The 14,563-nt window shown below is 39.4% G+C and overlaps 1 long non-coding RNA gene across 1 annotated transcript; it reads left to right on the forward strand.

Annotated features, from left to right (window-relative positions):
* Positions 1-7,835: 7,835 nt before the first annotated feature.
* On the forward strand, positions 7,836-11,817 carry LOC104683219. Its single transcript, XR_750765.3, has 3 exons — positions 7,836-8,029; positions 9,998-10,170; positions 10,855-11,817. It is a non-coding gene; the product is annotated as an uncharacterized LOC104683219 (long non-coding RNA).
* Positions 11,818-14,563: the final 2,746 nt, after the last annotated feature.

The raw sequence follows: 14,563 nt of genomic DNA on the forward strand, positions 1-14,563 counted from the left end.
TTACAGTTTTTGGAAATTACACAAATATATTAATTCATAATTCTGATGGCTCCAACAGTAAATATTTCATCTGGTTGATTGTGGGAGGGGGATAGGGAACCAAAATTCCCTACAGAAATGTAGCCAAGTAGAGAGAAGGTTGAGAGATGCAATGATTTGTAGTCTTACTAGAGTAAAGTTGTATGAAGCTATGTGGTCTTTAATGCTATGAGGTGTAGTGGCTTGACTGTGACATCATTATGTTTTAGATGTATTGTCAGTAGTTCTTAGTCTCTTCTGGTTAGACTTCAGAATACTGGAACATTTTAGCAAGATTTCACTAATTGGTACCGTAGAAAATAATCTATTTTAGCCCCTAGCTAAGTTATTTCTGAGAACAATCATCCTTCCTTAAAACACAGGTTTTACATGTTGGTACTATTCTCAGATAATGGTTTTCGTAGAAATCCTTGTGGGGCCATACAAATGCTAGTTGAAACTCTCAGTAACTTCTCTATTTATTCATAACTAAAGATTTGTGGCAAGACCAGGGTTTTTTTAGGAGCAAGTGTGCATCTTTCCTTAAAATTAGATATTTGGCTGCTGTGTGAGCATTGAGCTGGCCCAGCGTGATTTGGGCGAGGTGCGGCCACTGCACACATCCTGTGCTTGATTACTTCTTTCCAGCTTCTTTGGATGTTTATAGTTATTTAATATTTTAATATAGCTGTGTTTCTGTTGCCTGTCTCTGCCTTTATAATAGCATGTGTGTACATATGACTTTTCAGGACTGGAAAGTGATCTACTCTGACCTTAACTGCACCATGGAGAGGTGAAAATCTGAAGGAAACAGCTGATCTCACAAAGTGTCTGGTCTTCTTCTAGTACAGTTACGATCTTCCATCAGTTATTTCATCTGTTCACTTCCAACTTTGCCTTCTTGAGGGAGGCTGTCTTGTGATATGCTGAGATTCTGAAAAGTGTGGCAAAGAAAGCAAAAGACTTCTGTCTCAAAAATATTTTGATTCCAATGATTAAAAAATGTGTTTGTGTAGAGCTTACTGTTGTAAGAGCCTACAAGTGCTTCACATAAATAACTGTAAAGGAAGAAACTCAATGACTTATTGGTGTCATTGCCTTCCATTTATCACCATATGCTAAATCACTACTATATGGCAGCTTCAGAGGCTTGAATGGTATTGATGATATGGGATAAGGGAAGAATGCCTTATTGGGCAGGGCTGTGAGCTTTTTATGAGGGACTGTAAGGCTAGAAGATACTGCCAGCTGAAAACTGAGAAGGTTCCAGTAAGTGCAGTCAAGAGCTGTGCTGAGGAACTTATTGAAACATGGCAGTGTTTATCAAGACATCTTGAACAGCTACTAAAATGGACCATTATCTTCTTGCTTCCTTTGTGTTTTCTGATTAAATTATAGCAGATACAGTGTAATGCAGAGCCATCATGTGCTGCAGAGTGCTGGAGACTTTTAGGCAGTGAAATTTAACAGCATTAATGAGCTGCCCTTAAAGAAATTTGCTTGATTTTTTATTTGATTGTAGCTCAGAACCCTTTAGTGAGACAAGAACCAGTTCATTAGTGCTGAACTGCACTTTGGTGTGTACAGAGTAATGCTCCATAATGACTTCTTACCTTGATGTCCACAAATAGAGATGTCACTGTCACAGTATGGGGAAATCTCTACAGAAAGCTTATTGATGCTGTCTGAGTCCTGAAGTTGGTGCATTTTCCAATGCTGCAGGTATGTGTCAATGGTGCTGTGCTGTACCAGGGCTGCTCTGTGCATCTCTGAACCGTGGAGCAGCAGGAACCAGAATGCTTTGTCAGTGTCTGAGGAGGAGAATTTACAGTGGTGAGGTAAATGAAATTAGGAAGCTGTGTTTTCTCCTGTGTCTCTGGGATGTTCAGGTGTGCTGTTTTTCTCAATCTAAGTATTTCTTGCACTTTTTTGAAAGACCAATTTTAAATTTATTTTTAATGACTAGATTCTGCTAATAGTGAGTTTCTACTGTTTCTGTAGGATTTTTTTTTTTTTAGCCAAAATATCAGTAAAATGTATCTCTACAAAGAAATGCACAAAACAGTTGAGATGATGAAGGAAACTGGTACTGTTCTTTTAATTGTGGCCACTGATCTCTGCAGTTTCAGTTCTAGCAGGAGATCCACATGTGAGACAATGTCTGCATTCCAGAGACGGTTTCTGTACGCTGACAAACTTGGGAAGTTTGGGTCCAAATGACTAAATAAGCTCAAATAAGCACTTAGATGAGTGATTGCAGTCAGAACCATGACAGTTACCAAATTAGTCCTGTTTCCTTTGAAAAAAGAGGAAGAAAAAAGATCTGATGTTACATCACATGACTGATGTTCTCAAGCCCCACAAATGGAATATGACTGTAAATGCAAATTCAGGCTATGTCAATGAGCTCAATCCCCAGGGAGAAACAGGAAGAAACAGGAAGGCTTTGTGGATCATTTATGCTTCATCCATCACTGGTGCCATTGCTGTCTCTTCCTATTTGTTTCATAAAGAAATCTGCTCAAGAGAGTAAGCTGGAAAAGGAATTTGAGGCCATGATTGGCACCATGGGGAGAAGTCTTTACAAAAGGAAGTCCACTTGTCCCTCTCTCCCTCTTCGAGTCCTTACTTCAAAACCAACAAGCTTTGTGCTACTTTTAGACTACAAAATATGTAACGTAGCCTGTGCTGAGCTTGCCATGACACACAGGATGACTGCATTGCTATTCTTGCAACAGCTATGCTTCAAGAAGCTTCAGAGAGAGATGTTTTCTTACCTATCAAAAAATCCAGCAATTTAAAATAGCTATCAAAAGTCTTAATCCTTCCATGAAGCAGTTAGGCAAGAACTGTGGTCTCCATTAAGAAAAAAGAAAAGAAGGCAGTTTGCCCAAAAGTAATGGAGCAACAGTTTCAATATTAGAATACAACCACCAAGAGTGTTTTCTTTCTAGGCCACATACAGGTTTGGGTTTTTTGTTTTGCTTCAGCATCTTTTCATGCCAGTAAAATGTAAAGCAATACCAGCTTTACTTGGCATACTTGCATTTTTTATGTCAGATCTTTTTGCCTTCTTGTCTTGAAGGCTACAGGATTGTTTCCAAACAGGCTGATGCTTCTAAGGGTCAGGCGCCTTGTAAAGAACAAACAAGGGACTAAATTTTGCTTTTGCTTATGCTGGGTTCATGCCAGAATAACTCAAGTGATGTTACTAGAGTTACTTACCCTTGTGCAAATCCAGAGTAAGAGAACAAACTGAGCTCTCCCTTGTCTTGCTCTGAGGAGGAAAAAAAGACAAGAAGTGTATTTCTGTGCGGTATTTCTTTTGTTAATTTAGGCAACAGTGAGACTGCTCTTACTTGCTGGCTTTGCTCTATCTTTAGCTGTAGTTGTCCTTCTGAATTTGTGTTGGAGTGCCTTGTGAATATCAAGACCTCAGCATTTAAGGAAAGACTCTGTAAAAGGGGGTTGACATGGCTGAGATTCTTCAACATTGTGGGAAAACACCCTTAATGAACAAAATGTATAAATCCACTCAATCACATTACCTGTGGCAGTCACCTGCTCACTGTTTGCTCACAGCCATTTCTTTGACAGTCTGATCCTGAGCAGAGGAGGCTTTTTCTCAGCAAGTGTATCTTCATTCTGAAACTTGGTCTAGGAATTTAAGCAGCAATTTAAATCATGGTACAAGTACTTCCAGCTTGTGACTGGTTTGTAGGCCAACATTCCCTATTTTATGACCCCTGGAAGCAGGATCCCAGTTGACTGCCTGCTACAATTGCTATGGCACAATGTGCCACCGTGGCCTCTGCACTCACCCCATTTCTGCAAGAGAACCTGGGTGGGAACAAACCAAATTAAATTGTAGAGTCATGGAGCAAAAGAACTCCTTAATGTGGGAAAGGTGCTTTAGTCATGGAAATCCTTCCTTATCCTGCAGTTTCCTGCCATTTTCGAGTGCACTGAGAAGGGGACTAGAATAGGAATAGTTAGCTTGGTAGGGAGGGCAAGTCCAACCTCCCAGCTGAAGTAGGGCCAGCCTCAAGTATCTAGGATGTGGGGAAAAATCCATTTCCCATTCCTGAGTTTGTGTGGGAAGCATACATAAACTTGGATGTTTTGTTAGAATGATGACATCAGCTTTATCCTGTTTTCCCCCTGCTGCATTTCATCTCATGTTTAAAATTTGTTATTTTTCTTGACAAAGAACATCAAAGGAGATTTTTAATTACAACTGTCCAGATGACATCATTTTCATTTCAGCAGTAAGAGGAACTGTTAGTGAGAGGGACTGTTGGACTGGACTTCTATGTACTTTTTTATTTACAATGTTCTCAAACTGCACTTAAGGAGGTATCAACTTTAATTATTATGTAAATAATAAAAGAAGCAGCACCAAAAAAAAGCTCACATATAATTATGTAAATAGCAGAAGTTGTAGAAAACTTTGAAAATGACACTGTGATGTCCTGTACACTTTAACAACACCTCCTGGCATTTTTCCAGTTCCAAGCTGACTATGAAATTCAGTCAACATGGTTTAGAAAATACATACTGCGTATTCAATACCCATACGGAATCCAAGCTGACAATGTACATTTGCATAGGTCAATAACTCTTAAAAATAATTTTGGTACAGTGGTTCTGGAATTAATAACTTTCTAATAATTGTACCACTGCCTCGGCAACTGGAAAAATTGACTGTTATGTTTAGACTCAGTGGAATATGTCTAAGAAGGAGAGCTACAGAAACAAAATCTGTCATTGCAAGGTTTTAGTTGGATCATGAACAGATTTAGAAGTCCAGGCCTGTTTAATGTCAGAGTTACCCTAGGACAGAAACCCTCCAGCCCTCCCAAAGACATCAAACAGCATCAGTAAGAATAACCAACCCAATAAATGTTGCTGAAGGTGCTGCATGGTCTGGGAAGAGTCACTAAAGTTTTCATGTGACAGTTCTCTTTGCAGTAATGAACTTGTCTATTACCACAGGCTGAGCTTGTTTATTTATTAAAACTGGATGTGAAAGTACATGCAAAGAGACCTCACCATCACACAAAGTTCCTTAACTCCATCCATACCCAACCTGAATAATCAAAGCAGTCATTAACCTTGCTGGCCCTTCTTCCCTAGAATGATTTCTATCTAAAGCTGAAACACATCAGTAGGCAGCAGTATCAGGGCAGGAGCAAGTTTGTGGGTGTTGAAAACAGATGCAGCCTGCAAAAATATTTTAATAATATGTTTTCAATTTTGCATGGGAGCTGGCTATGGATTTGGGCTGTATCTTGGGAGCGAGGAGGAGAGCCTCAGGCTCCCACCCACACTTGTTTATCACAAAGCTCTTTGACATTTTCCCCAGGGGAGGAAAAAAAAGAATATTTTCTGTGGGGCAGAGGCAGAACTGTAAGCAGCATCTCAAAGCAGTGATGCAGGTGAGGGGCCTTGCAAAGCCTCAAAGAGAAGTTTTTTTTGCCGGATCTCCAGTGTGGCTGGATCTGTACTGATCATCAACAGTAATGAAGGACAGAAAGGGAAGAATGTTTTCAGAATCTCCAAGAACTCCTTCACACAGTAAATATAAGATTTCAGTGCATTTTCATGGATACCAAAACAACTCTAAAAGGAGCTGAGGAAGGCAGGCAAGGTGCTGAAGGGATTTTTTCATGGCTCAAACCCCAGGTCAAACCCAGGTGGCAGCAGCATCTTGGGGCCAGGCAAGCAGAGATGTGGTTTTGTGTATTATTTCCTTACTTTAACAGATTGTATTGGTTTCTGGATATGTAACAGGGTTTTTAATCCTAGTGACACTGCCAAGGGTATCTAAACACCAAGGATTTTGTTTGGAGTAGATTCCAATCCATAGGTCTTGCCATCTTTTTGGCAAGAATTTTTTTGATGCTCTAATTTAATGGGTTTTATGGGATGCCATCAAATAAGGGATGTCAAAAAACCTTTAAAAATGCATAGTGCTGAGGCTATTTCATAACACTTAAGAGATTTTTCTACCTTGGCCTGAATTAGAAGGTATCAATTTCAGTTATATCTCAAAACTGTCATATGTGTATCTCCTGCCTTGGATTTGTTGCTTGATGGTTTTTTATTTAAAAATCTAAACAGAAAGAAAGGCTTGTTTTCTCCCAAGAGTTGTCTTGGAAAAATTAATAACAAATGTGCTTTTAGCTGGAAGCAGAAGCTTAATGGGGCAGGGTGAGTAACTCTAGAACAGTGTGATATAATCAGCTGTGCTGATTTAGATTTCCTCTGTGTGGATCAGATGCAGCCCACTGCTATCCAGTCCAGTGGCCTGTGCACAGGCTGCCAATCAAGACTGAAAAGAATGATGATGATGTTTTTAAATCACCATTATATTTTTTAGAAAGAGATTATAGTTTTTTTCCTAAGAAGGATTAAGGTTAATCCCAGGCTTGATGGGTGTGTGTATGACACCAGGAAGACACTTTAATAGAGAGTGCTCTACAAAGGGTACCATTTTCTGGTACCTTGCCATTCGTGAGAAACTTCAGAATAATGGAGCCTTCTGGATGCCTGGAGCTCATTTTGTGTATTCTCTGCTTTGATTATGAACTAAGCTCTCAGGTACCATATTGATAGTCCAAGCTGACAAGGCAAATCAGCCAACAGTGTTAGGGGCTTTTTACAACACCAGAGCTTCTGCTTAGGATTGATATTCTATACTTGGGATAAAAGAAGTCACACTCTTAACTGACTTAGAGCTGTACAGTCAATTCCATGCCCCTCAAGTGTTTGCAGTGGTTGGAGCTAACATGTCAGAATATTAGTTGAAGGTAATAGAAGTTTTGGATGAGAAAGGAGCTTTATGGATCACAAGATTGGGTTGAAAGATTAAAGATGTTTAAAGGCTTCTGTCTCAGATCCCTAAATTCATGGCAAATATAACTGGAAATGTCTTCAAGACTTAATGAATTATAAATAAGAAACTTGGCTCATTTGTTCAAAGTAAGTACTCCTGGGTGCTGATACTCAAGCTAATGCTACAAAATGGATGTTACAAGTGTGCAGTAAAACTATGAATATCATTTATAAGCCACTGCTGGGGGAAAAGGTGTAGCCAAAGAAAGATGGGAAGGCTAAAATTTTATAATAGTGTGAGTTGAAAAGTTGGGAAACGGAACAAGTTAACAAAAATAAATAGCTGCTCTGGTGTGGAGCTTGGTTCTCAGAGCTGCAACTAGCGCTGTTCTGGGAGCTCAGAGACTGGCAGGGAATCAAATATTTCTTCCTTCTGCAGCCCCAGTAGTCCTAACATTGCTCTTTGGGGAAGAAGTGCCTTTTCACTTTGAACATATGGCATTATCTTGAGCTAACTGACTACTTGATGAATATTTCAAAAAAGGACAAGTCTCATATCGAAGAAGGCCAAGAATGCAACTTCATTTCCTCTTCCAACATTTAATCTAAAAAAATTATTGGCTTTTTTTTGGTACAGATTTAATTTGGAGCACATTTGTATGACATATGTAACATCATTAAATAGTTACCTGGTGCTTATCGAAGCAGCTGGAACAAAATACAGCAAACCAGCAGCTCAGTGTACACGTGGGTCAGGTACTGACTGGTATGAATTTGTATCCAGGGCTGCTTGGTTTCAGTTTTGTAAGGGTAGCATCTGTTAAGAGAAGCAGCATAGCAGCTTTAAAGTGGAGGCCTAGATTTTAAGAATATTCCTATCACTGTTGTCTGTACTGTATAATATAAGCATTTGAAACCTTAAAATACAGCTGTGTGTATTTTAAATACTCTTTCAAATCAGCTGATTTTCCTGAGTCACACATCCCATTCCCAAGGAGCAGGGAGCAGTCTCTGAGTGCAAACCATGGCTGCTTTCTCATCTGTTAAGTGGTAACCCTCGAGTTCTGGTGGAGTGATCTTCGTGCTGTTGTGGGGATGCCTTGAAAATGTCACTTGCTGAAAAAACAGCAGCACCCTAAGTGGCTTGGCATTTGCATACTACAAATGACATGTGGTAAGTAGGTGGATTTGAGAGTTCAGCACTCAATGTAGAAAGTTCTGTGTAAACAGTAAGTAGTCAGCATGCTCTGTGGACTGAAGAAAGAGACAATAGGACAGCTCTGCAGGTAAGAATTCTGCCCCTAAATACCATTTTCAGGTCAGTTACTGATCTGTTTATTTCACAAAGTGCTCAGCTGTGCATATCATGTCAACTTTAAATAGCTTGGGGCTGATTTTACTTGAAAATGAGGAATAACTTTATTGATGTTTCTGGTCCTGTCATTTGGGAAGTTGATTTTTTTTTTCTTCATTTATGGTGGTTAAATGCAATTTAAGAACAACAGATTGCAAAGATTATGACACCAAGACTAAAATTAGGTTATTGTGGACCTGCTGCTCATTACCCAAGTGCTCAAGTTGGACTAAGCACTCAGAGAGAAGAGCTCTGGCAGATGGACTTGTTTAACACTGGGTAACTGAGTTCTGCTCCTCACCGTGTATTGACCAACCCATTTCTGTTTGTGTACCAGGCTTTGCACAGCAGATGTGGGTCTGGGTTTGCTGCTTTCAGTGTAACCTCTGGCAAAGGGCTTGTGTGAATGACTTGGGACAGTTCTTCTTTCAATCACTTTAGGAAAATCCATGTAAGAAAGGTGATGTAGGGAACAAACTTGCTGGACTCCTCCTGTCACAGAGGATCTACTGATTTTTCCACTTAATTTTCATAGTAAGTGGCCCTGCATCCAAGATTTCTGTAAAATTCATTTTATTTACTTGGTATATCTAATTTTATTTAAAATTACATGAAGAAAATAAAAACTATTCTTTCTTTTTACAGTACATCTTTTTAGGACCAGCCATTTTCACATTTCTTTCCAGAGTGTTCTGAGCGCTTTGTTTTATTTTTAATGTAATAATAAGTCAAAGTAAGGCTTAGGGAATCACAGGTCCAGATATCTGAAATACAATCATCCATCAAAAACCCTCAGTGGGACAATTACAGCCCCCACATCCTCCCACAGCAAACCATGACTGTAGGAGAAAAATTTTTGAGGGCTGCAGCTGAGATTAGACAATGTGAAGTACTCTTGCTTCAGCCTTCACGAAATCACCTGCTCTGAGTCTTAGTGATGAGATTATTGGAAAGTGGTTTTTACATTAGTACCAGCTTTATGTGTTCTGCAATTTATTTCAGCATCTGTCTCGATGTCTGTTTAAATGAGATGAGATCTGTCTGTTAGGTAGTTTTCATGTTCTTTTCATGTTTCTTCCTTGCAGAGCAAGCACAGCTTTAAATTCCCTTTCAATATAAAGTACAGTGCATATCCATTACCTTCTCTTCACCCTTGAGTGCCCTCAGCATTGTTTTTTTACCCAACTTGTCTTTTCATTCTTTCCCAGTATCCTTGCTTCCTGAAAGCCAAGAAGACCCCCACTGTCATCATTCCTTCCCAATGGTTTTCAGTGTTCCTCCTTCTTCTGTTTCAACAACTCACCCTAGAATCTGATTTTCAGGAGATACACATCTGATTGTCACTTAGATGTATGTAAAGGCTTACTTTGGCTTATCATTATATTAAAAATAAAGCAAAGCACTCGTAAAACTGTGGTAAATGAGGTCTAAGATGTTACTTTGGTTTAAACAAAGAGTATTGTGATCTGCTAATGCTCTGCACAGACTGCAGAGCCCTGAGGTGCCGGAAAAGATCCTCAGCAAGGAGTGTTCAGGTCCAGGATCTTGCTGTGCCATACACAAAGCAGTCAGACCAGTGATGCTTCTGTGAGTGTCCCTTACAGGAAATGGCTCATGGAGAGCCTGAGCTCTGAGTCAGTTTTTGTTGTTAGTTTAGAAATTCATTTGCAAAGGTTAGTAGAAGAAGGTAACAGTTATTGTTTGGGGACAATAATATTACTAATAGTTCAGGATCCAGCAGGCACATCCGTGAGAAAATGCTTGTGTTTATTCCTTTGTGTCTTCAAGTTCATCTGGTGAAATCACATGGAAAACCATATGGCAGCTTCCACGCTTGGACAGGCATTTGACTTGACTAAAGTGATTTCTCAGCAAGCTTGTCCTTGTTGACTGCAGGATTTTGGGGATTATAACAGGAATGTGGACAAGGCTGTCATGTCCTTCAGGATTTTTAGTGTGATGTAAGTATGAGCACAGGTGGGCAATGAGACATCCTGGGCTTCACTTCTCACCAGATGTCAGTCATTTCCCTCCCACGATCAGAAATAAAGATCAGTGATGGAGCACCCTCCCCTGTGGCCCATTTCTCAAATGCAGGCACAGCTACATCTGAGAATGGGGCTGTTTTTCTCTGTGTAAGGGATGCTTTGGCACTTCCTCCTAGCCCCAAGGTAAAGTGTCTAATCCTTGCCTGCTGACATGGGTTTCTCCTCAAAACTGCCCTGCTGCATTTCTGATGTGGGCAGGACTTTACTTGTTGCTGCTATTGTTTTGGAGAAACTAAGGGATAGAGAACAACGTGTTGTCCTCTTGTGAAAGTGGATACCTGAATGAACAGAGAAGTCCCTGCAGAGGGTAGTGATATGAAGCAAACAATGCTAAATAATATTGTCTTTATTTTTTTGTTTGTTTTTGTTTTGTTTTTTAGGGAGAGTATGGATGCTGGTTTAGCTCATTTATTTTTTGCTATAAAGAACTGTTTGTAAGAGAATCACTCATATCCTTTGTGTTTTGAGCCCAAGTTTTCATTTATAAATCATGATTGTACAAAATAACAGAGAGAATAATTTAACCTGTGCAGCACAGATAATTTCCATGTTGTGCTATAAAAAATGAAATGATTTCCTGGTTTGCTTGTGACTCAGGTGCAAAGTCTCCAGACTGACTTTTGAGCATGCTCCAATTTGGCTGCAAGAAGATGGTTTTTTATTTTTTAATATATCATTCTCTAACTTTCATAAAGGTAAGTTGTAACGTGGTTTTGGGAATTAAGAACAAAGATATTCTCCCCTGAAAAGCTCATTCTTCAACCTTGGTATTACCCAATACTGCTTAGCTCTTGTCTGGCAAAGTTCAGCGGGTGGAGGAAGGGAACAGGTCTTATTTTGAGATTTTAAGAGGAGCTGAATTTTATATTAGCTTCACAGTTTATTTGTTTTTATTCCTGTCCAATAAAAAGCTACTTTTCCATGGGAGCCTGAGGAGAGCTCACTCAAGATGAAAGGAAGTGGAATGTGTCTGAGAGAGTGGCTAAATTTTGATGGGTTTTTTTGCTGATGGTATGAGCAGTTAAATCTTTTTAAAAGGCAGTGCTGCTTTCCTCTTACTGAATCAGTTGTCCAGCTCTTTCCCATCCTTTGTGAATGTACCATACCTAATCATGTGCCAAAACTTGTTTGTTTAATTAACCTCTTGTAAGACCAAGTCAGTGATATATGAAGTTTGAACAATCATGTGCAGCTTTGGGGTTCCCCTGGTACTTTCAGGTTGATTTTGGTCATCACTTCAGCACATGGGATTAGATTCCCTTTCTGTGCTGCCTAGTGACACAGAGGGGATGCAGCAGCTTTGGATTCATGCTTCGTTACATATCCAAGCATTTAACACTTGAGGATAACTTGGTGGACCCGTGGTGGTGTTTTTCCCATTAAAATCATTGCTTGGCTCCATGTGCTTGAGGCACATTATGTCCCAAATTTGTTTTAGTGCTCTAAAATAGAAAACATGGGTTACACAGTGTTTCACATTTGTGTCAGTGATCTAAAATGTGAGACATGGAGAGGACCAGGCATTAGCTCATGCTGATGGGAGCTACAAAATTGAGAATGTTGGGCTTTTGAAGTACATTTCTAATGAATGTTAGTGTGGTGTGTGATCTGCTCACATTGGTAATATTCTCACCCATGAACACCTCTTGGCCTGTGCTGAGTCTCGGACTGCTGTAGCTGACCAGCTCTGGTGCCTGACCTCAATGGCTCACAAGAGAAAGCTCCTTTCAGAGAAACCCTGGAATCTCTCGGCTCTGAATCCTTCACTGGTAGCTCAGGCTGTGGCAAAGGAACACACAGAAGAATGTTAACTTAAGATCATTACTCTTCAGATTACATCAGTCTGCTTCCAGCAGATAATGCCACATTATAAATGAAGCGTGTTAGTTGCCATTCCGACCTCATGAGGTGTGAACAGAATGATTATTTTAATCTTTGTAGCAATTCAGTTTGAAACACTTCTTGAGTGGAGGCTGTGGGGAAGGAGTATGCACTTTGTGTGAAGACGTAATCTGTTCAGTAATTTAATCACTTGATCAATTTTTGTGTTTAAATGCACTTATCATGCCAGTATTTAAGCACAGAAATCTTACAGCAGCAGGGGGAGATATTCATACTGGTTCATAGGTTTAAATTCATACTTGTGCATGTTTCACATAGTTGAACTTCTTTCTATGTTTTACAGTTGTCCATTGTTACTTGACTTGAATAAGAAAGCAGAGCAGTGTAGCTGCAAAGAGATGTTTATTTTTATTTATCACTGAATGGACTGATAACCGAAATCATCCACACAGTGGTTACTTTTACGTTATCCAAGGAGCCCTTGTGGCAGGAAGCACTGATTCCTGTATCTCCTGCAGTTGTCACTGGAATGCTGCTTCATTGTGACAAGCTGTCTTGGACAGGGAGCCACTAGAGCCCACCTAAACACCTGTGCTATTGATTATGTTTATTGATTGGAGTAGCTCAGGCAATGCCCATGATCAGCTAATTGAAGCTTCTTGGACCTTATGGGCAGAACCCTCCCAGAAGGATCTGCGTTCACTTGGGTCACCTCCAGCCAATTTCAATCTGCCTGCTGCCCTTCCAGCTGAAGCTGAGGAAGACTACAGGGATGTATAACCCCTGCTTTGGCTCTCAGCTGTTACCATTTGCTGTTTCATGGGAACAGACAATCTCCATTATCAGTTAAATGATGTGACAAAAATATTCTCTGCTTCACCCTGTGGATGATCAATGTCATCCATGGCACCCTGTGGCATCAGTTAGCACAGAGCTCAGAGAAGGTGGGAAAACCAACAGACAGCTCTTTTTCTACTTCTTGCCTTTCCTTCTCATAATTGTTTTAACTTTTTTTTTTTCCCCCTCTTGTTTTGTTTCCCAGAAATGTATTTTCTTTTGCACTTTGCAGGTATCACTTCTCGGTAAGAGTTTTTCCTGCTTCAGCTCCATTGACAGGAGAGCAAAACAACTGAATGTGTCTTTTGTTAAAACTTGAAATTGTGTTTATGGAGATGGTAAGTTCTGGTAGTTAACACACAGCATTGGGTAGGAGTTTGCCTCAGTACAGTGGCCAATTATCACTTCTTTTCAGAAGCTCACTCTGTTTTGCTTTAAATCACCACCTACCATTTCAAAAACTACTTTGTGAAATCCAGTCTACAGAACATTCTTCTCAGAAGAGAAAGAGCTAAACAGTTTCAACAGTGTTGAAAAACAGGTTTGAATTTTTAAATAGAAAATGCTACATCTGCTTTAGTTTATTTCCTTTTTCTTTTCCAGCATAATAACTAAGTTTTGCCAGAAAGCTCCTTGCTGCTTATTCTTCACATTTCTAATTCATCAGATGTTGCAGACTTAAAGGACAAGACCATTCTTTCCTTCTTTTATGTGACCATTTGTTCCAATTTTCTTTTTCAGTCACATTTCATTTTTTTCCCCCAGAAATAACTTACCATCAGAACTCTTGCTATCAGATCTATCTGCTAACATTCAGCCTGGCTAATCTGAGAACCCTAAAGCCCACTGGATGTTCAGAAGCAGCCTTTTTTGTAAAGTGATCACAGTTGCCTGTCTAATGGGAAGGTGTAAAATAAATGGGAAGGTGTGAAAAAACCCTGATCTAGTTAACTGATTTTCATCCTTTTCACTTTATATCAACCAAGATACTTTCCTGTTGGAGTACTGATTTTTAGCAATGTACATAAATTCTTTCAGACTATGCTGTCACTTCATATGCTTATAACCATCATCTACTGCCCCCAAGCCTTAATTAGTCTCTTTGCTTTCCTTCCTTTTAACATTTCAAGTATGACATGACTTACTATATTTTGCTTCATATTATTTGTGAGGAATAATTTGATATCTGCTTTATATTTTAACCATTCTCCAGCTAACTTTTCACACAAATGGGTTTTAATGGTTCCCTCTGTTTCATATTATCAGCTGTAATTGTTAATTACTTAAATGTCTATGTAAAATCTAACCCATCACATAATTGCACTTAATATCTCTCTTTGCTTTTGCAGTGGATGCAGGAAGTGTATGAGGTATTCAGGTTTTCATTACTTTGCTCTTATGGTAGTAACAAATTGTCTCTATCAGAAATCATCATCCTGAAGTGGTTGCAAAAGGTAAAACCAGAATGAATTCCTGTTCACTTAATTACATGTGCAAGAGCATTCATTCACAGTTTGAAGAGTTCATATGCAGCAAGGTCTGGAACTGTTAGTAAATTTTCAGCTTCATGGTGGATTTATTTTGGTGATTTTCATCCTCTTTGCTGAAGAGAAAGTATATTTCATTT

Source organism: Corvus cornix, chromosome 12 (genome assembly GCF_000738735.6).
Source record: "Corvus cornix cornix isolate S_Up_H32 chromosome 12, ASM73873v5, whole genome shotgun sequence".
NCBI lineage: Eukaryota > Metazoa > Chordata > Aves > Passeriformes > Corvidae > Corvus > Corvus cornix.